At 38.4% G+C, this 24,012-nt stretch overlaps 1 non-coding gene across 1 annotated transcript; it reads right to left on the bottom strand.

The window, feature by feature from the left end:
- Nucleotides 1–7,350: 7,350 nt before the first annotated feature.
- LOC130023096 (U2 spliceosomal RNA) lies at nt 7,351–7,549 on the bottom strand. The gene has a single exon (XR_008792410.1). It is a non-coding gene; the product is annotated as a U2 spliceosomal RNA (small nuclear RNA).
- Nucleotides 7,550–24,012: the final 16,463 nt, after the last annotated feature.

Here is a 24,012-nt window from a genome sequence, read left to right as displayed (position 1 = left end):
AATTCAATCAGCTAATCAGTGGCTGAATAAATAGCAGTACTCCTACAAAAAAAAAATAAAATAAAATAAATAAATAAATAAATAAATAAATAAAAAATAGCCAGGTGTAGCCCAAAGAGACAAACGACACAAAATAACTAAACAAATAAAACCTGTATAATAATGACATAAATGGAAAAAAAATAAAGTGTTTTTCTGAAACATCAAAAAAAAAGCAAGAAAGAATAGTGAATTCAATGACTGAAATGCATCTCACTTCTTTAATTTAGAGACCCTGATCCTTAGCCTTTCCCTACCTATGAGTTTCTATGCCTTGAATTTTTGTTTTGAAAATGTGTAACTGCCTTTGCATTTGGCCTTTATGCTATAATTCTTCCTGATCATATCTGATTGGTAGGGTAGGTTGGTGTTCCTCCTGGTTGGAAGGGTAGGTTGCTGTTCCTAATGTTGATGAAGGACCATGCATGAAGGATTGCAACACCCAGGCTTACGTTTTGGGACCATACCCAGAGGTGCCTAGGGGTTACTCCTGCCTCTTCACTCAGGAATTATTCCTGGAAGGACCTGCCGGGGGGAGGGGGTGATATGAGATGCCGGGAATCAAACCCAGATCTGTCACCTGCAAAGTAAGTGCCCTACCTGCTGCACTATCACTCTAACCCCAGTATGCCTTCAATTTTGTATTTTTTCTTTTTTTTAAAGAAATTTTTAATAGTGAGACATCATGAGGTACAGTTGCAGACTTACACATTTTTGTGCTTGGGTTTCAATTATACAGTGATCAAATACCATCCCTCCAACAGTGCCCACTTCCCACCACCACGGATCCCAGTATCCCTCCCACCCCCCATCCCGCCCCCCATCCTACCCTGCCTCTGTGGCAGGGCATTCCCCTCTGTTCTCTCTCTCCTTTTGGATGCTGTGGTTTGCAAAAGAGGCACTGAGTGGCAATCATACTTGGTCTATAGTCTACTTTCAGCATGATTCTCCCATCCTGGGAGGATCATCCCAACACCCTTTACTTATTGCTCCCTTCTCTATCTGAGCTCCCTTTCCCCCTAGTACGTGTGGTTGGCCTCCAAGTCATAGAGTAAAATTCCTGGTACTAATCTCTGCCATAATTGGGTGTTAAGGCCCTCCCGTTGATCGTCGATTTGCTCGAGCGGGCCCAGTAACGTCTCCATTGGAGACTTTGTTGTTGTTAGTTTCCTATTTTGTTACTTTATGTTCCCCAGATGAATGTAATCTTTCTATGTCTATCCCTTTCTTTCTGAGTCATTTCTCTTAACATGATACTTTCCATGTAGTACCACTTGTATGTAAATTTCGTGACTTCATCTTTTCTAACAGCTACATAGTACTCCATTGTGTAAATGTACCAAAGTTTCTTTAACCAGTAATCTGTTCTCGGGCACTCAGGTTTTTTCCAGATTCTGGCTATTGTAAAGAGTGCTGCAATAAACAGGCAATTTCAGATGTCACTTCGACTATACTTTTTTGCCTCTCTGGGATATATTCCCAGCAGTGGTATTGCTGGATCAAATGGGAGCTCAATTTGTAACTTTTTGAGAATCATCCTTACTGTTTTCCAAAAGGGCTGAACCAGTCGGCATTCCCACCAACAGTGAAGGAGTGTCCCTTTCTCACCACATCTGCGCCAGCATAGATTGCTTTTGTTCTTGTGGATATGGGCTAGTGTCTGTGGTGTGAAGTGATATCTCATTGTGGTTTTGATCTGCATCTCCCTGATGATTAATGATGTGGAACATTTTCTCATGTGCCTTTTAGCCATTCGGATTTCTTCTTTGTGAAAGTTTCTGTTCATTTCATCTCCCCATTTTTTTGAATTTTGTATTTTTCTTAATCCACACTATCGTTTTAGAATTGGTGGACTACATTGCATTGCTGATGCCTCCAGCATATTGCTAAGACTCGCTCTTACTGGGACTCCCTGTCCAGCTCCTATCTTCATTACCTTGTCAAGTCCTTGAATCGTCTTACATTTAATGCTCAGACTCTACAGAAGGCCTTTACTGAGCCTCTCCACATTGGATTAGAACCTTCCTACCCAGCCTTTTAAGTGACTTTTAAAAATATATATTTTAACACATCACAGGAAGTCCTATATTTGGGGCTGGTTGCAATGACTTGAGACATTGAGGGTTTTCTCTTTTTTTTTTTTTTACTTGTTTGTTTTGTTTGGGAGCCAAATCTGGGAGTGCTCAGGGCTTACTCTTGCTTTGAACTTAGGAATTATTTCTGGTGGGTTCAGGAGACCATATGAGATGTTGAGAATGAGTCAACTGTGTGCAAGGAATGTGCCCTACTCATTGTTCTATCTCTCTAGCCCCCAGGACTTTTTTCTTTAAACTGGGGTCACATAAATGTATTGAGCATGTGAGGGGGAAGACAAGGCCATTGATGTGACCTGAAGTTTCAGTGCTCTAGCTAGGTATGTTCACAGTGCTCTTGTGGCTGTGAAAGTTCAGGGATCATTCAAAACTCCACACAGATCAGCCATGTGATTCATCACCTTAATTAGTGTCTCTAGTACTGTGTGTTTTACATAAGAAAGTGACAAACATATTCTATATGCTCAGCCAGTGATAAAATATTATTTGGTCCCTATAACAAAGACAAAGGTTCATTCACAAACCAATTTCACCTATTTTATATGCCCTAACTTGGGTATATTAAAACACTACCTGAGGCCCCAGAGACAGTGCAGCAGCATGGCATTTGCCTTGCATGCAGTCAACCCATGTTCAATTCTAGGTACCACAAATGGCCCCCAGAACCCACCAGGAGTGATCCTTGAGTATAGAGCTAGGAGTAAAACCTTAGCACAGATGTCGTCCAAAAAAATAACAAAAGACTAATTACCTCAGTCTCTCTTAAAATTGAGACCATATTATATATTCTTTCCAAGAGAATATGGGTAGAAGTTTTATAGGCTATTCCCATACTTGAGTATTAAAACTTCTTTAGAAATACTCTACCTGCTCTCCATTTGCTTTGGGATTAGGGACTAAGCATACCACTCTGGGGAAAGAAACTGATCCCTGAGTTTTCACTTACAGGAAAGTTTCTTTAGATAAGCACTCAACCCTTTGAAATGGTTATGAGCAAATTTTAAAACTTTGCATTGCATTAAAGATTATTTTTAATTTATTTATATTTGTTTTGGGGCCATACCTGGCAGTGCTCAGAATTTACTCTTGGCTCTACACTCAGGAATCAGTCTTGGCGAGCTTGGGGAGCCATATGGAGTGGCAGGCATCAAACTAAAGTTGGTTATTTATTTATATGACAAATAAATGCCCTGCTTTCTGTACTATCTCTAAGATATCCCCCCGCCCCAACCCTTTTCTAATTGCTGATGAACAACTAAAACCTACTTCCACTTCAAACTTAAGCAGACAATTTTTATTTTGAAGATTGATCGACTCTTCTTTGTTTTGTTTTTTCCTAATAATTCTTTTCCAATTTTATCGAGGAAGAGTTGCTAGTTGGAATTGAGGCAAACAACATATTTCTACAAAGAACAAAAGGAAAGGGAGAAGTTCTAAATATTTGTGCACAGCCTCTCTGCTCAAGAGTGAAGGTGTCAGTGCCCACAATTCCTGCTCTTGGTCATGTTGGTGATTGATGTTTGTTTTCCTATACAGTAGTTCCAGGAGAATTATGATCACTCTATCATAATCACTCAAAACAACTTCATCTCCTTCAATGATGTCAGTGCGTCCTTGAGGGAAAATTTCCAGTTTCTGCATGTCAGGCTCAAGTGTCCCTCAGGCCCGTCAGGAAGGTCAAGACTTTGTGGGAATTTGCTAATAAATACATTTAATTCAGCAGTTTTTTTCTAGTTATGCTTGTTCTTTAATCCCTTTTATGTTCTCTGCCCAAAACTGAACTGCCTCTACTGATGATAGGAAGGAGCATGGGGGATAGCACAAACTCACATACATACAATTTTGAGTATAATTTCAAGAAATCCACATGCCTTCTGAGTTGACCTAAGACCCTCAAGTTAAGAAATCAAGCCTGAAAGGGAGCACTGAGAGACAGCACAGGGGCTAAAGCATTTGCCTGGCACATTGCTAACACTAGTTTAATCCCTGTCACCACACATAGTCCCCTGAGTCTTTCTAGGAGTAATTCCTGAGCACAGAGCTGGAATTAAGTCCTAAGCACTGCTAGGTGTGCCTCCCTCCCCCATAAATAAATCAAACCTGATAGCATTACTGAGTGATTTATTCCTTTTGCCCAGACTATAATGAGCACTGACTCTGGTCAAATAGTATTAGTCATAGTCAGATGGGCTGGGGCGATAGCACAGCAGGTAGGGCATTTGCCTTGCATACAGCCTGCCCGGGTTAGATTCCTTTGCCCCTCTCAGAGAGCCCAGCTAACTACTGAGAGTATCTCACCCGCAAGGCAAAGCCTGACAAGCTACCCATGACGTATTCAATATGCCAAACATAGTAACAACAAGTATCACAATGTTACTGGACCCACTGGAGCAAATTGATGAACAATGGGAGGACAGTGGACAGTGCTACAGTGCATAGTCAGATAGGAATGAAGCACAGTCACCTCTTTACAAAGACACACTAGCCAGAGGGGAAATAGACATGTTTCAGAGCAATTTTTTAGATGCAATCATTAGTAAAAGCGCTAATTGTGAAAGGAGATTGATTGAAACTTAGAGAACTCAGTTATGACCCTATGTGACAAACTCCTACTAGTTAATTGCATTTAAGGTTCCATAATCACAATTTTGCCACCCTCCAAATGATAAACTTAATGAGACTGATACATGGTAGGCTAAGAAATGAAGATAATCTTAGTGATTATATTAAGGTTTTTAAAATATCCCTCACTGTCCTCTTAAGAAAGAGCACATATGAGACAATTTTTATATGTGTTCTAGTTTTGCTTTATTATTATGCAAAACTATTTAAATTTGTGCTCTTTTATATTAGAATATTCAAAATTTGGCGGAAGTTAGAAAACTGAAATTTTTTTTTCTGGAGATAATTTATCCATGCAGGGGTTGGTGGACAATCAACTTCAATTTTTCCTTCTATATCAATCATAAGAAGGCCAGACAAGTTGGTCCATCAAGCACAGCATAAAGAGGAAACTCTTCTGCGAAAGGAAATCATGCTCCAGAGAGAAAAGGATCTGAGTATTAGATTTAGAGGGGGAAAGAGGGATATGTTTGTGGGCCAAAGCAGCTTCCTATCAAGAGAATAAAAACTGGTTTCCAAAGTCAGAATGCAAAACAATATTTTTAATCACAAATTTAAGTGTAAGTGAATTTAAACAGACAAGTAGGATGTTATCTGGAAAATAGAAAAATTTTAAGTCTTGTCAAGAGAGGGTTGTTGAGTGTCCTATCAGCATGTCTTATTGAGAATCTATTGGCCTGGGCTCACTTAGTGGACAGGAACTGGATCAATTTATTTTCCACATATCTTTCTTCTTTGTTATTTTGTATAAGTGACATCCAGGTATTGGGCTCTAAGTTATAAAATCTAATCATGGCTTGTTTAAATTAGAAGCTGTAATCAAGTCTGTGATTCAGAGGAAGAGATAGACATAATGTAGGAGATTCTCATACACCAAGACAATTCAACGAGGTTTTCATATTAAAGCTTCATTTAAAAAAGTTTTAAATAATCAAACTATTCAACAGAACTGCCAGTGAATAAGTATTTTAAATGATTAGTATCTCCCTCCTTTGTTTTTCCATTATCCATTTAATAAAGATTTGTGGTAGTAAATCTATCCCTTGATAATTCTAATCTATGAGTGTAACATCTTTTTTTTTTAATAACAGACTGTAAGCCATTTTGGTAGAGCCTTAGAGGAGGAGCAAGTCTTGGGAATTAGGAGAACAGTATACTGTTATAGAAATGTTTTTCATGAGAATGGGGCCACTAGAGACAACAATAAAGAATAAAGAAGATCACAGTTTCAATATTTTCCTAGATTTGAGACTATATCTTTAAGGGTGAGATTAAGGTATTATAGAAAATTCCTGGTCAGTGTAGGGAATACCAAAAAGATGTTCATCAAAGCATGAGAAAGAAAAGCTGAAGATTTATAATATAAGAGATTACAAATCTTTGTTACTTCTGACAGCCAGTAAGAGAAAGTCAGTATGCTACCCAGAATTGGAAGCACCATGGAGAAAAAAAAACAAGTGAGAATGAGTGAAGAAGAGAGAGAGAGAGAGAGAGAGAGAGAGAGAGAGAGAGAGAGAGAGAGAGAGAGAGAGAGAGAATTAGCTTATTTTACCTCAATGCTTCAACATTGACCATTGACATTAGAAGCTCAGATGCTGAGAAGGCCATGTCAATGGCAGAAGTCTATTAAGCAGAGTTCATGGCAGGTTAGGTCCTCAGTGATAAGGATCAAACCAATATCAGTAGTCCATGACATGCCTCATAAAGATCAACTCATTTTTCTGTAATGAGTTTCTATGTCCATAACTTGACAGAAAAACTGGAATAATAAATCAGATGATGTAAAAGATGAATTGGCTTAACTAGTTCTCTTGCAGAGAGTTCATTGCTAAGTGAGACTAACTCAGTTCATAAGACCATTGCTAGGTGGCTTTTCTCAAAGTAGATTTCTCTTAAATGACATAAATTACAAATGTATGTCAAATATAAAACCTAGGCATATGTAAAAGGTAAAGCATATGTAATTCTCAGAATTCATAAAAGTTTGAGAACTTTTTTTAAGTTGCCTGAAGTTGCATAAAGTTGGCAATAGTAAAGCAAATCCTGCCAAAGTATAGTTGTTTGGAAATCTCTGTATATCCATCTTCTTAGAGTGCAATTAAAGAAGAAGAAAATCACTTTTCAGAAAAGATAATGATATTGAGTACATGTGACACTGACTTAAGAACTGCTATAGAGAATTTTTTTTAAGTTGCTTCAGAAACAGAAGCATCACACAAGCAGGATAGCATCTGTTAAAGATAGTTGAGGTTGAGACAAAACATTCTGTATTCTCGGCTTTACTTGTTTTTTTCATATCTTTTGTTTTTTTTTTGTGATTGTTTGGGGGCACTCATAGATGTTCAGGGCCTACTTCTGGTACTATACATAGGGAATACTCATGTCAGGGCTTATGATAGATCGAACTGTAGTCTGTCACATGCAAGGCAAGCAACTTTACTCTGTACTGGCTTTCCAGCATGGCTCCTAACTTCATTTTAATTTTTTCGATTAGTTTTGTTTGTTTGTTTGTTTTGGTGAGAGACATACCTGGAAGTGCTTGGAGTCTACTTTTGTATCCTGCTCAGAGGTGGGTCCCATGGGGGTCAAGGGACCATGTGGTATTGAGAAACAAACCCAGGCCTCCTGCAAAAAAAAAGACAAATGCTTGAGGTGTTTCTCAAGTCCTTGGCTCTGACTTCTTAAAAAGGAACAGATAAAGGAGTTTCAAAAAAGGCAACTTAGTTTTTTTGTCAAGTACTTTGTTCTTGCACTTGATACTCCACTTGATCTTAGCCAAAAGGCCAAGAAGGGCAGAGTGATAGCACAGCAGCAGGGCATTTGACTTGCATGTGGCCGACCTGGGTTTGATTCCTTCGTCCCTCTCTGAGAGCCTGGCAAGCTACCAAGAGTATCCCGCCCCCCACGGCAGAGCCTGCCAAGCTCCCCGTGGTGTATTTGATATGCCAAAACCAGTAACAATAAGTCTAACAATGGAGACGTTACTGGTGCCAGCTTGAGCAAATCCATGAACAACAGGATGACTGTGCTACAGTTTGTTTTTGCAGCTATGTCACCTTTGATAGTCTTGAGGATTCAGCTGCATGAAACAAGAGCCCAGAGTAGCATGTGGCTATTGTGCTTAGGGCAGTTTTTCACAGAGGCACTGTTAACTCCCATCTTCCTGCTATGGGCCAACCAACCTTGATCTGGAACATAGAGTAATGGCAAATTATGTTCTTATTTCTCCATACCTTATAAAGGCAAGGTAAAAGGATAGTTTAATAAAGATATCCCATGAGTTCATTAGGAATATAAATACATATTGTTATTTGCATATAATGAAACAACTTAAAATGCTATAAGCTATAAAACTGTGTCATGTGTTATTAGATACTAAGAAAATTCTAGTTGGGGTGAATAATGCAAATTATTCACCATAACTTCTCTTTGTTATGCATTACAAGAGTTCTTTTATCCTTTTACTTATCTTTTGGTTTTTGGAACACACACAACAGTGCTTCAGAGACTACTTCCAACTAGGTGCTTGAGTGACCACATTGTTCTGGGGATCAAAACTAGACTTTTGTATGAATAACATGTACTCCTGTTCATTGAAAAATCTGCCTCACCCAGTTCCAGAGCTCTTTTGTGACTCCTCCCTTTTTCCTACTAATTCTGACCATTCCATCTTCCTTTGGTCATTCAGATATCGTTACTAACATACTAATTCACTAAAGAGATTCCTGGGAGGTTTTATACAATTGCTAGTTAAGAATTTCAAACGTTAAATGTTTTATTGTTAATTTCATTTCTAGATGTCCATCTACTTTTTTTTGTAGAATATCTGTTTATTTTGGTGTGTGTGTAGGGGGGCCTTGACGCAGTTGAAGGTCATATCCAGTAGTACTTGCAGTTTACTTGGGGCTTACTTTTTCAGATCTGAACTCAGGACTAATTTCTGACAATGCTCAGAGGACCACATGTGGTGCTGGAGAGCAAACCCAGGTCAGCAGTGTGTTAGAAAGGCAGTTTATCTGCTATGCTATTGCTCTGGCCCCAGATACTCGTCTACTTCTATTCCTCTCTCCAACCCAGTCTACTGCAACAAGACTTAATCCCTTCTTTATGAAAATAAGTCTAAAAGTCCCTTGACTAATGAAAAGAGAAGAGTAGGTAACCTGAATATATGAAAATATTTCCTTCATTATTTAGAAACTATACTGTCCTTGCATGATTAAATGTTATTATCTCAGAGAACTAGGACACTAAGAATCAGCGCATATTGCCTCCCTAGAGTTTTACTGTTTCATGCCCACAAGGAATAATGTTGTACAAACATCCTATTTCCATTATTTCTACCTATTGCCTCAGAATCTGAGGCCTTATCTAACTACAAAGCAGCCCACAAATCACACATAACTTAAAGACAAGGAGATAGGGTTTGTATGTAATTGGAATGTGTAAAGAACCTGCAATTTGTATCTGTCTCCTACAACTCTCCAAAAAGTTAATATTTGTTAAAAAGTTTAAAAAAATGTTAAAAGTTAAAAAAACAATCAATTTGACTTTATTTCAGCTTAATTAAGCACGTTAGCTAGTTAATTTATCTTGGGGTTAGCCTTGAGTTATTTCCCTCCGTTCAATTTGATAGCTATTGCACAAATTTTTTCTGAACTGCTTTTAAATGTGTTTAGAATAGATAGCAAAAACTTTCCAATATCTTCTGTGGTGAAAATCTATATTCATTAAGTGTGTCTTTGGGTTTGGAAAACATTCAAAAGTCATTTAGAGCAAACTCTGACTAAAATGTGGTTGAGTAAACGGAAACAAAATATTTTCCCCCCAATATTTACTCCTTTAGAAAATTTCAGGAGACAGAGGAAAGGAGTGGGCTCTGCTACAGTCTTTTTCCGTCACACAGAATCTCTCAGATGCTCCACTTTTTACATAAGAATTCGTACATAATAATTTTACATAATAATACATATGATGGAAGAAGATAAAATCTATATAAACAATGCATCATGCCTAAGTAACAAATCTACATAGCATTATTTAACAATTTTGTCACATAATTTTTTCTGAAATTTTCAGGACATTTTTATTTGTCAAATGTTGATTTAATTTTTTTCTTCTTTTTTTTTTTCTTAAATTTTGATTAGTGAAACACCATGAGGTACAGTTGTAGACTTACAATTTTTTGTGCTTGGGTTTCAGTTATACAATGATCGAATACCCATCCCTCCACCAGTGCTCATTCTCCACCACCACAAATCCCAGTATCACTCCAACCCCCTGTTCCCCCATCCCACCCTACTACTGTGGCAGGGCATTCCCTTTTGTTATGTCTCTCCCTTTGAGTGCTGTGGTTTGTAAAAGAGACATTGAGTGGCAATCTTGTTCAGACTATAGTCTACTCTCATTACGCATTTCCCATCCTGAGAGGAACATCCCAACACCCTTTATTTGGTGCTCCCTTCTCTATCTGAGCTGCCTTTTCCCCTAGTGTGTGCAGCTGGCCTCTAAGCCATGGAGTAAACCTCCTGGTATTTATCTCGGCTATTCTTGGGTGTTGTTCTCCCGTTTTGTTACTTTATGTTCCCCAGATGAATGCAATCTTTCTATGTCTATCCCTCTCTTTCTGATTTCGTTTCATTTAGCATGATACTGTCCATGTAGTACCACTTGTATGTAAGTTTCATGACTTCATTCTTTCTGACAGCTACATAGTATTCCATTGGATAAATGTACCAAAGTTTCTTTAACCAGTCATGTGTTCTTGGGCACTCAGGTTTTTTCCAGATTCTAGTTATTGTAAACAGTGCTGCAATGAACAGACAACTGCAGATGTCACTTCGACTCTACTTTTTTGCCTCTCTGGGGTATATTCCCAGGAGTGGAATTGCTGGGTCAAATGGGAGTTCAATTTGTAGTTTTTTGAGAATCTTCCATACTGTTTTCCAGAAGGGCTGAACCAGTCAGTATTCCCACCAGCAGTGAAGGACTGTCCCTTTCTCACCAAATCTGCACCAGCACCGGTTGCTTTTGTTCTTTTGGATGTGGGCCAGTCTCTGTGGTGTGAAATGATATCTCATTGTAGTTTTGATCTGAAGCTCCCTGATGCTTAATGATGTAAAGCGTTTTCTCATGTGTCTTTTAGGCATTCGAATTTCATCTTTGATGAAGTTTCTGTTCATTTTGTCGCCCAATTTTCTGATAGGGCTGGATGTTTTCTTCCTGTGGAGTTCAACCACTACTTTCTATATCCTTGATACCAGCCCCTTGTTGGATGTGTTTTTGTCGAAAATCCTTTCCCATTCCGTGGACTGTCTTTGTATTTTGGTCACGGTTTCTTTTGAGGTTCAGAAGCTCTTTAGTTTAAGGTAGTCCCATTTGTCTATCTCTGTTTTCACTTGCTTAGCCAGTGGCGTGACATCTTTGAAGACACCATTAGCTTCAATGTCATGGAGGGTTTTGTCGACTTTGTCGTCAATGTACAGTATGGATTCCGGTCTGATGTTGAGGTCTGTTAGGTAGAGATCTGAGCCCATTTTTTTGCATGTAGCTGTACAGTTTTTCCAGCACCATTTGTTAAAAAGGCTTTCCTTACTCCACTTCACATTTCTTACTCCTTTATCAAAGATTAGGTGATCATATGTTTGGTGGGGAGATGTCAGTATATTCAACTCTGTTCCATTGGTCTGCTGTTCTGCCTTTGTTCCAGTACCATGCTGTTTTAATTATCACTGCTTTGTAGTAGAGTTTGAAGTTAGGGAGGTTGATTCCTCCCATTTTCTTTTTCCCAAGAATTTCTCTAACTATGCATGGGGGCTTATTGTTCCATATGAATTTCAGGAGTGTTTGCTCCAGTTCTTTGAAGAATGTCATGGGTATCGTAATAGGAATTGCGTTGAATTTGTACAGTGCTTTGGAAAGTATTGCCATTTTGACAATGTTAATCCTACCGATCCATGAACAGGGTATATTTTTCCATTTCCTTGTGTCCTCTTTTATTTCCTGAAGCAGCGTTTTGTAGTTTTCTTTTTACAGGTCCTTTACTTCTTTAGTTAAGCTAATTGCTAGGTAGTTGAATTTCTGGGGCACAGTTGTGAATGGGATGGTTTTCTTCATGTCATTTTCTTCTTTCTCACTATTTGCATATAGGAAAGCCATGGACCTTTGGGTATTGATTTTATAGCCTGAAACTTCACTATACAAGTCTATCGTTTCTAGGAGTTTCTTGGTAGAGGTTTTAGTTTCTCTAAGTATGGTATCATATCATCTGTGAATAGTGAGAGCTTGATTTCTTCCTTTCCTACTTGGATGCCCTTAATACCTTTTTCTTGTCTAATCGCTATTGCAAGTACTTCCAGTACTATATTGAACAGGAGTGAAGAGAGTGGGCATCCTTGTCTGGTCCCTGATCTTAAGGGGAAGGCTCTTAGTTTTTCCCTATTGATGATGATGCTTGTGGTTGATAGCTTTAACTATATTGAGGAAAGTCCTCTCCATCCCCAATTTGATGAGGGTTTCCATCATAAATGGTGCTGGATCTTGTCAAATGCTTTCTCTGCATCTATTGATATAATCATATAATTTTTTATCTTTTCTTTTGTTGATATGATGGATTATGTTGATTGATTTCCGAATGTTAAACCATCCTTGCATCCCAGGAATGAATCCCACTTGGTCATGGTGTATGATCTTTTTGATGAATTGTTGAATTCTATTTGCTAGTATTTGTTGAGAATCTTCGCATCCGTGTTCATCAGGGAAATAGGCCTGTAGTTTTCTTTTTTTGTGGTGTCTTTCTTTCCTTTTGGTATTAGAATGATATGGACCTCATAGAAACTGTTTGGGAGGATTTCTGTTTTTTCAATTTCCTATAAAAGCTTGAGAAGAACTGGTAATAGGTCTTCTTTAAATGTTTGGAAAAACTCGCTACTGAATCCATCTGGACCTGGGCTTTTGTTTTGGGGAAGACTTTTGATTACATTTTCAATTTCCTTGGTGTTAATAGGTCTATTCAGGTACTCTACATCTTCTTGATTCAGCTTTGGGAGATTATAGGAATCCAGGAATTTATCCATTTCTTCTAGGTTCTCTTGTTCCGTGGCATACAGACTTTCAAAGTAGCCTCTGATGATCTTTTGAATTTCTTTGGTTTCTGTTGTGATATCCCCATTCTCATTTCTTATTCGGTTTATTAGGGTTCTCTCTCTCTATTTCTTTGTGAGTGTTGCTAGTGGTTTATCTATCTTATTTATTTTCTCAAAGAACCAGCTCTTGGTTTCATTGATCTTTCGGATTGTTTCTTTGGTTTCCATGTCGTTGATTTCTGCTCTAATCTTTATGATCTCTTTCCTTCTGCCTACTTTGGGGTCCTTCTGTTCATCCTTTTCTAGGATCTTGAGCTGTGAAGTCAAGTTGTTTATGTGCATTCTTTCTTCCATCTTGAGGTATGCTTGGAGAGCTATAAATTTTCCCCTTAAAACGACTTTCGCCACATCCCATAGGTTCTGGTAGCTCGTTTCTTCATTCTCATTTGTTTCCAGGTATCTTTTGATTTCTTCCTTGACTTCCTTCCTGATCCTTTCGTTGCTCAGCATTGAGTTGTTTAGTTTCCAGGTGTTTGATTTGGTTCTCCATGTCTGTGTATGATTCATTTCTATTCTCAGTGCATCATTGTCTGAAAAGATTGTTGGTAGTATTTCTATCTTCCTGATACTACTGAGGTATGTTTTGTGGCCTAGCACATGGTCTATTTTGGAAAATGTTCCATGCACACTGGAGAAGAATGTGTATTCTTTCTTTTGGGGGTTTAAAGCCCTGTACAGGTCTATAAGTCCTTTCTATCCTATTTCTTCTTTCAAAGCCAATGTTTCTTTGCTGAGTTTTGTACTTGTTGATCTATCCAGAGGTGATAGGGTGATGTTGAAGTCTCCAGCTACTATTATGCTGCTAGCAATGTTCTCCTTAATATCTGTTAGCAGTTGTTTCAAGTATTTAGCTGTTCCCTCATTACGTGCATATACATTTAAGAGTGTGATTTCTTCCTGTTGTACGTATCCCTTGATGAAGAGAAAGTGCCCTTCTCTGTCCCTTCTAAGCTTTTTGAGCCTGAAATTAATGCTGTCGGATACTAGTATGGCCACCCCAGCTTTTTTTTTAACTGGGTTGACTTACCCTAACTTATTTTATTTTATTTTTTTCCCTTTATTTAATTTTATTTTTTTTAAAGTTGTAGATTTACAATTTTTTGTGCTTTGGTTTCAATTATACAATGATCAGATACCCATCCCTCCACCAGTGCCCATTTTCCACCACCATGGATAATATCCCTCCCACCCCCATCCCCCCATGCCCCCTGTCTCTGTGGCAGGGCAATCCCCTGTGTTCTCTCTCTCCGTTTGGGTGTTGTGGTCTGCAAAAGAGGCATTGAGTGGCAAACATGTTCAGTCCATAGTCTACTTTCGACATGCATCTCCCCTCCTGGGAGGATCCTCCAAACATCCTTTATTTGGTGCTCCCTTCTCTATCTGAACTGCCCTTTCCTCTAGGATACCCGGCTGGCCTCTAAGTTATGGAGTAATCCTCCTAGTGCTGACTCAGCTATTCTTGGGTATTAATCTCATACTTTGTTACTTTATATCCCCCAGATGAATGCAATCTTTCTATGTCTATCCCTCTCTTTCTGACTCATTTCGCTTAGCATGATACTTTCCATATTGTACCACTTGTATGTAAATTTCATGACTTCATCTTTTCTAACAGCTACATAGTACTCCATTGTGTAGATGTACCAAAGTTTCTTTAACCAGTCATCTGTTCTTGGGCATTCAGGTTTCTTCCAGTTTCTGGCTATTGTAAACAATAAGCCCCCACGAATAGCTAAAGCAATTCTTGGGAAAAAGAAAATGGGAGGAATCAACCTCCCGAACTTCAAACTTTACTACAAAGCAGTAATAATTAAAACAGCATGGTACTGGAACAAAGGCAGAACTGCAGACCAATGGAACAGGGTTGAATACACTGACATCTCCCCTAAATCATATGCTCATCTAATCTTTGATAAAGGTGCAAGTAATGTGAAGTGGAGTAAGGAAAGCCTCTTTAATAAATTGTGTTGGCATCACTGGACGGCTACATGCAAAAAAATAGGCTCAGAACTCTGCCTAACACCATGTATAAAAGTAAGATCAAAATGGATTAAAGACCTCAACATCAGACCAGAAACCATAAGGTACATTGAAGATAAAGTTGGCAAAACCCTCCATGATATTGAAGCTAATGGTATCTTCAAAGATGCCACGCCACTGGCCGAGCAAGTGAAAACAGAGATAGACAAATGGGACTATCTTAAACTAAGAAGCTTCTGCACCTCCAAAGAAACAGTGCCCAAAATACAAAGACAGTCTACAGAATGGGAAAGGATATTCACCGAATACACATCTGACAAGGGGTTGATGTACAAGGATATACAAAATACTGGTTAAACTCCACAAGAAGAAAACATCCAACCCCATCCAAAAATGGGGCAATGAAATGAACAGAAACTTTCTCAAAGAAGAAATCCGAATGGCAAAAAAGCACATGAGAAAATGCTCTACATCATTAATCATCAGGGAGATGCAGATCAAAACCACAATGAGATACCATCTCACACCTCAGAGACTGGCCCACATTCAAAAGAACAAAAGCAACCGATGCTGGCGTGGATGTGGCGAGAAAGGGACACTCCTTCACTGTTGGTGGGAATGTCCACTGGTTCAGCCCTTCTGGAAAACAGTATGGACGATTCTCAAAAAATTAGAAATTGAGCTCCCATTTGACCCAGCAATACCACTCCTGGGAATATATCCCAGAGAGGCAAAAATGTATAGTCGAAGTGACATCAGCACTTGTTTGTTCATTGCACCCCAGCTTTTTTGAGGGAGTTGTTTGCTTGCAGGATTCTTTTCATCCTATTACTTTGAGTCTGTTTTTGCTCTGATTGTTCAGATGAGTTTCTTATAGACAGCAGAATGTTGGTTTCTGTTTCTGGATCCATTTTGCCACTCTGTGTCTCTTTATTGTTGCATTTACCCTTTGACATTAAGGGAAATTATTGTCATGGGATTTTGTGCCATGTTTCTGTAGGGGCTGGTTGTGTTTCTAAGTGTTTTCCTTCTTATCCTACAGGAGTCTCTTCAACCCTTCTTTTAGTTTTGATTTTGAGTCTATTAAGTTCCCTAGCTGTTTTTTATCTCCAAAATGGTGTATAGTTCCATAGAGTTTGAGTGAGAGTTTAGCTGGATAAAGTATTCTTGGTGAGGCATTCATTTCATTGAGTTTTTTCACTATATCCCACCATTGCCTTCGGGCTTTGAGGGTTTCCTCTGATAGGTCTGCTGTAAATCTAAGGGGTCCTCCTTTGAATGTGATTTCCTTCTTTGACCTTGCTGCTTGTAGTTATTGTGTCTCTGTCCATAGCATCCATTGTTCTGATTGATATGTGTTCGAATGTTTTTATTAGGGTCTCTTTTTGCTGGCACCCTTCTGGCTCCTTGGATCTGTATGTCCGCATTCTTTAACTCTGGGAACTTTTTGGCAATGATTTCTTTGACTATGGGTTTTTCATTGGGATTGCCTCCCTGTCCTTCTGGTACTCCAATGATTCTAATGTTGTTCCTCTTGGCGTCAGCCCCTAGGTCTCTGATTCTCCTAAAAGTCATTTTGAGATCTTTTTCCATTGCTTGTTTTTCCCTATTGAATTTTTGTTGTTCATCTTCAAGCTCACTGATCCTCCCTTCAGCTGCACTTATCCTATTGCTAAGGGCACTTACTGAGTTTTTAATTACATCTACCGAGTCCTTTATCTGTGACACTTCCTTCTGTAGCAAAAAAGCTACATTTCTGCTCTCATTTTTTCCTGTATTTTCTCGACTAAATTTTCTATTGTTTCTTTCACTTCTTCTTTTAGTTTTCTGGATATCTCTTCCATTGATTCTTTGAGTAGGTCCTTGAACATCCTTTGCATTTCGTCCTGAAGTTCTTTATCGGGGAGAGCATATTTGTATGCGACCCCAGTTGAGGGTTTGGGAATCTTTTCTTCGTCTTCACCTTGTACTGGAGATTTACGTTGTTTCTTCATGCTGTTTTGTTTGTCTAGTGGTAAACCCCTGGAATTCTCCAGCACTGTTCACTCTTATTGTGGGAAAGGATTCTGGATAAGGCCAGTCGCTGGTGGACACCCTTCTCTCTTTCTAGGGTCTGAGGATCTTTTCTGGCATTTTTTCTCTGGCTTATGACAGGCATCTAGTGAAGGTTTGAAGGAGGTGTTCTATACAGCTTCTATTGCGTATTGGTCTTATGTTAGACTTGGAGTAGGCCAGAGGATTATTATTGTATTGTAGTGTAGGTGGCCGGATTTTTTTCCCCACAGAGTTAGATGGGAAGGGCTGGCGTGAGGGTCCAGAGTGCTGGGGGTGGGAAATATAACTGTGGCCGTGTAAGCCGAGGACACTCCGGAGAAAGCCACGCCCACTTTGGGGAGGCCACGCCCACTTGCAATGGAGACCACGCCCCTACAGTAATGACCACCCCCCGGGCCAGTCAAGATGCTAGTACACAGACCTGTTGTGGGGGGCAGCGATTACATGGACCTGCACTCCCTGCGGAAGTGACTCAGGCTGCTGGAGGGGCCCCTGCCCGGGGGGGGGCCGGCAGTAGCAATGGTTTCTGGGTCCCGAGTTGAGTTGGGGTGGGGAGTGGGTGCCAGCAGTTGTTGATTTAATTTTACTTTCAGATAACATTCAATAAGTAATTGAAACAATAAATAATAAACCAAAATCCTTTGGTTCATCTCTAGAAAATTTTTAAAGAATTGACAGAATGTGTTTAAGTAGTTGACTCATACAGTTGTTTAGGATATTTGGCCTACAATCTGCAGAACTGATGTCCTAATTTTATGTCAAAGACTGACAGGCTGAAGAACTTCCCCCTACGTTGGACTGAGTGATCATAATCTGGCTGTCCTCAAGTTCCTCTGATGCTTACCCAAGTTCTAGAGGGCAACTGCTTTGTTTAGTCAGTCCACACATTTAAATGTTGGTCACAGTCACAGTCACAGTCCTCCCGTTGTTCATCGATTTGCTCGAGCTGGCCCAGTAACGTCTCCATTGTGAGACTTGATGTTACCATGTTTGACATATCGAATACGTCATAGGTAGCTTGCCATGCTTTGCTGGCAGGCGAGATACTCTCGGTAACTTGCCGGGCTGTCCGAGAGGGGCAGAGGAATGGAACTCGGGTCGGCCATATTGGCCGCATGCAAGGCAAATGCCCTACCGCTATGCTATCGCTCCAGCCCATCATCTGCAAACACCCTCACAGATATACTCAGGGTAACGTTTGACCAAATATCTTAAAGCACATTTTCAAATTGATGCATAGAATTAGTCATCATAGCACTATATCTGAACATTTTTCTCATTGTGAAAAAATGTAAATAAAAAGGGGTACAACTTTTTTTTTTTGGTTTTTGGGTCACAACCGGGGATGCACAGAGGTTACTCCTGGCTCATGCACTCAGGACTTACTCCTGGCCGTGCTCAGTGGACCATATGCGATGCTGGGAATCGAGCCCTGGTTAGTAGTGTGCAAGGCTAACGCCCTACCTGCTGTACTATCATTCCAGCCCCAAGGGTACAACTTTTGAAGAAAATATACTTAGAACATCATAGATGTCAAGATGTATAAACTCACCATTTGCAACTCATTATTTTGCAAATAATAATAGAGAAGACCCAAGTTGGAGGAGAGTGTAGTTCTAGAACCAAGTTTTTAAACCCCTATGACAGTACTAATTTCACAGATATAGCTTTATATATAGTCCATGCTATTAATATTTTCCTATGTGGTGGATTTTCATCTTTATGTATTTTTATTGTTTTTGGGATCATTGTAAAACACTTTAGGATATTTAAACCAATAAAAGTTTTGATACTTGATGTTGTGTAAAAATGAAGATGCACAGTTACTTAAAACATCTCTAGAAGTATAGCATCTTTCTAAATATCTTCAAAACTTTTTGTGTCAATCAAGAACATTCCTTTGAATTTTTATCTAAATTACTTATTTTAATATGCCATCTCTTTACTTAGAGAATTGAGTTTAATTGTATTCAAAATTTGATGTCAACTTTTTGTTCTGACTAACAGTTACTCATTTGTATTCTGACATGCACCAACATGCACTCGTTTGCCAGCTGAAGGCACAAATAGTGTTAAGCCTTCTGAAAATTTTCGCTTGAAGTTAGAAAAGGAACACTAAACAAGGAACACTAGATGTTAACTCTGGAATTACACCGCAAATAAACGACATTGAGACATTGATGCAGTCCCTCATTCCTTAGAATATTAGCGAAAGGTGTTGCATCTTATGAGGCATATTATTCCTCACACTTGTTCACAAGAAGCATTTGTATTGTCTCATTGGATTCTCAAATTTACTATGAACTGGATATTGTTTTTGATTCTTTAAATAAGCACTTCCATGTGCAGAAGTCTACAAATAAATAGTGCCTTATTTCTATGCTATTATCCCTCTCTTTCTCAAATCAAGGAGGAAAACTCATCAGCTTGTCGTTACTGTTGAAGCAAAGGAAATAACATTTTGTGTACTCATATATGGTACATATTTGAAAATATTTTTATTATATAATCATTATGGGTGTGAAAAACAATATCTATGATGTGTAAGGATAACACCGTTATATAACATTTATTGACTACTTTTAATTACAGACAAAATGATCTGTAAGCTTAGGGGTAGACTCAAAGACAACAGAAAGCATGAGGTGCATATTTCAGAATTTGAGAAAAGGAAAAACTACAATTTATCTTCTAAAATGGATGGCAGGAGTCAGAGTGATAGCATAGTAGGTAGAGTGTTTGCTTTGCATGTGGCCCCGGTTCGATCCCTAGCAAAAAATTCTTGAGTGTTTTACTGAATCCCCCCTTTCTCTTACATCCCATATCTAAATCAATAAGTCATTTTATCTTTACCTCTGTAGACTATTAGTACCACTCCTATCTTTACTCTAAGAGATTTCCTCTTTTAAGGACTATTGCAACTATCTAGTAACTTCTCTTCTATATTTCAATCCTTGTCCTCCACTCCTTCGTATTGATTTACAAATCAACAGAGTAATCTTATATCATTCAAATTAAGTATTATTTCTCTGCTTTAAAAATCCAGTAGATTTTGTCTAAGTAAAATCCAAAGATTTTACAAAGAACCCAAATGTCCTGTGCTCTTTTTATTAATTATTTACTCTCCTTAAATACAGTTCACTTACTGGCAGCCACACTAAGTTTTTGTTGTTATTGTTGTTGCCTTTTGACAACCCCAGTTCACTCCTGGTTCAAGGCCCCATATTGCCTTTGCATAGCCACTAGACTGAATAATCCTTGAGAGCAGGAAATTTGTCTGTCATTATTGCTATTATATTTCAGATGTTCCACATGAAGAGTAATTATTAACTTATGTCTTATGCTAAGCAAAAATTAATAATATATCAGGGTTGAATCTTTTGCCTGAATCCCAGCCCCCCCCCCCACCCCCCACTAAAAGGCAGCTCCACTTCCCAGTATCTCGCCCAGGAACTGCCCTCATCTGCAAGCCATTGTCCCAAAGCACTCATTTAACTTCTCAAACAAGGCATGAGGACCATTAGTGTTGCCCCCGGAACTAACCTCATGGCATACCTTTAAAATCTCTCGCCACAAAATCATTACTTTACAAAAAGTTACTTCATCTATACCCCACATTTGAGGTATTAACCCAGGCCTCACAGTTCTTTACCTATCCATAACCCATGGTAACATACAAAGACGGCCCCACTGCAGGCGGCAAAACTTACAACAACACACAAGGTAAAATTACAAAACGCAAAGGTTAGAATGGTGAAACAATGCAGAAACTCACCAGGCTTAGTGAGTGAAATTGCAAGCCCAGATGAATCAAATCGTAATAGTGAATTATAAAACCTATCAGATGAAGAAATTGAAATGATGTATAAAGAGCTCAAAGGAGCAATGGAATGCAGTGCTGATAAAATACAAGAGAATATGAGAGCAGAAATGAGGAAAATGAAAATATAAGATAATAAACAAACCTAAAAAACTTTGTAGGTGAAATGAAAAACTCATTAAAAGACCTCAGGAGCAGAGTAACAAGTACTGAGGACAGAATCAATGAGCTCCAAGATGAGGTACAGAGAATCTCTAGACAACAGCAGAAAGTGGATTGAAACCTAAAATAAACCAAAAGATATGAGAAAAGCAGGATGAAACCAAGAGAACTATTATAAGAATCACTGGAATCTCAGAGAGACAGGGCAAAAACCCTGTTGAAAAAGAAACTGTCAAACACATCTTTGCTGAAACGTTCCCAGAGCCAAAGAGCACATGCAAAAAGATTCAGGAAGCTCAAAAGGTACCAGGTAAAAGAAATCCAAATAAAAATACTCCAAGACACATTTTTATCAGAGTGAAGAAAACCATAGACAGAGATTAAATTCTGAAAGCAGCAAGATCAAAGAAAGAAATTGCTTATTAAGGAGCATTCTTAAGATTTAGAGCAGAGTTATCTGATGAAACATTCAAGGCCTGAAGACAGTGGTGGGATACAGTGAAAAAACTCAAGAAATAAATGCCTCACCAAGAATACTTTATCCAGCTTGACTCTTATTCATATCAGAAAGAACACACAATTTCACAGACAAACAACAACGCAGGAATTTCATAGACTCAAAATAATGGTTACAAGTACAGCTAAATGGACTACTTCAAGACAATACAAATCCCTCCAATATACCAAACTTTGTCAGAAAGATGGAACAAAAGCCCATAAGAATAATCTCTCTCAATGTCAATGGACTAAATGCACCAATTAAAATACACAGAGTGACAGGATGGATCTGAAAACTGAACCCAACATTCTAATGCCTGCAAGAAACACATCTGAACAGTCAGAGCAAACACAGACTCAAAGTGAAAGGATAGAAAACAATTCTAAAAACAAACCACTTTCTCAAAAAAACTGGTATTGCCGCTATACTAATATCAGATCACATAGAGTTCATATGAAGCAGGTTACAAGAGAAAGTAAAGATCATTTGTTAATGATCAAAGAATTTAAATATCAGGAAGAACTCAACACTCCTAAATGTATATGCATCTAATGAGGGGCAAGCAAAATTCTTAAAACAACTGCTCACCAATTTGAAGAAAGACACTGATAGCAACACAATAATAGTTGGAGAATAATAGTTGGAGATTTCAACACCATTTATCACCCCTCAATAGATCAACCAGACTCAAGCTCAGCACAGACCTTCTTTAACTTAGGGAAGAAATAGGAGAAAGAGTATATCTATATATCTATATAGATATAGATATATATTTGACATTTCATTTCCCAAAAGTGGAATACACATTCTTCTCAGTGCTCCTGGGACATTCTCCAAGGTAAACCACATGCTGGGCAACAAAACATACCTCCATAAAATTAAGAAGATAGAAATTGTATCAATGATCTTTTCAGACTATGATGTGCTGAAAATAGAAGTGAATCACACACACACATGGAAAATCAAATCAAACAAGTGGAAATTAAACAGCTCAATATTGAACAATCAGTGGCTTAGAGAGGAAATGAAAAGATTCCTGAAAACAAATGAGAATAAAGACACTACTTACCAGAACTTATGGGACACTGCAAATGCTGTGTTTAGAGGAAAGTTTATAGCTCTACAAGCATTCCTCTGGAAAAGAGAGAGAGCTCACATAGGTAACTTAATCTCACAGCTTAAGATCTTAGAGAATGACCAATAAAAGGAGCCCAGACCACCCAGGAAGAAGGGAATAATAAAACTTAGAGCAGAAATTAATCTGAAAGATCAATGAAAATAAGAGCTGGTTCTCTGAGAAAATAAACAAGACTGTTAAACTTCAAATAAGACTCACAAAGAAAGAGAGAGACCCCTAATAAACAGAATGAAAAGAGGGACATCCCAATAGAAGTCACAAAAAAATAAAAAGATCATCAGATATTACTTTCAGAATCTTTATGCCATGAAAGAAGATAACCACAAAGAAATGGATAAATGCATGGACCCTTATAATTTCCCAAGCTATTCCAAGAAGACATGGAATACCTAAACAGACATCACCATCAAGAAAATGTCTTACAAAAAACAAAAGCCCTGGACCAGATGGATTCAATACTGAATTCTTCCAAACCTTTAAAGAGGACTTACTCCCAATCCTGCTCAAGCTTTTCCAATAAGTCAAAGAATCAGAAACACTTACAAACAGTTTCTATGAGGCACATATCACACTCATACCAAAATCAGACAGAGACACACAAAAAAGAGAATTTCAGGCCGATATTCCTGATGAATACAGATGCAAAGATCCTCAGCAAAAATAATAACAAATAGAAGCCAACGACTCATCAAAAAAATCATACACTGTAACCAAGTAGGATTCATCATAGGGATGCAAGGATGGTTCATCTCTTGCAAATCAATCAACATAATACATCATATTAATTAAAGGAAAAATAAAACCATATGATCATATGCAGATTTAACAAGATTCAGATCCCATTTATGATTAAAAACTCTCAGCAAAATGGGAGTCGAAGAAACTTTCCTCATTATAGCCTAAGCCATTTACAACAACCCCACAGCAAGCATTATTCTCAATGGGGTAAAAATAACAGCCTTCCCTCTTATATCAGGAACAAGACAAGGTTGTCCTCTGTCACTACTTCTATTCAATATAGTGCTGGAAGTGCCTGAAATAGCAATTAGGCAAGAAAAATATGTCAAAGGCATCCAGATAGAAAAGGAAGAAGACAAGCTATCACTATTTGCAAATGACATGGTACTATACATAGAATATCCTAAAGACTCTACAGAAAAAAACTCCTAGAAACAATATGTTTTATAGTAAAGTAGCAGGTGTCAAAATCAATACTAATAAGTCTATGGCTTTCCTACTTGCAAATCATGAAAGAGAAGAAAGAGATGTTAATAAAACAACCTCATTCACAATAGTGCCTTTTCTCCTGGGAATATATCCCAGAGGGGCAAAAAAGTATAGTGTAAGTAACATCTGCACTTGTTTGTTCGTTGCAGCACTCTTTACAATAGCCAGAATCTGGAAAAAACCTGAGCGCCCTAGAACAGATGAATGGTTAAAGAAACTTTGGTACATTTAACACA

This window comes from Sorex fumeus, unplaced genomic scaffold, assembly GCF_029834395.1.
Source record: "Sorex fumeus unplaced genomic scaffold, SorFum_2.1 ptg000021l, whole genome shotgun sequence".
Taxonomy (NCBI): domain Eukaryota; kingdom Metazoa; phylum Chordata; class Mammalia; order Eulipotyphla; family Soricidae; genus Sorex; species Sorex fumeus.
This window is presented reverse-complemented; position numbering and strand designations above follow the sequence as displayed.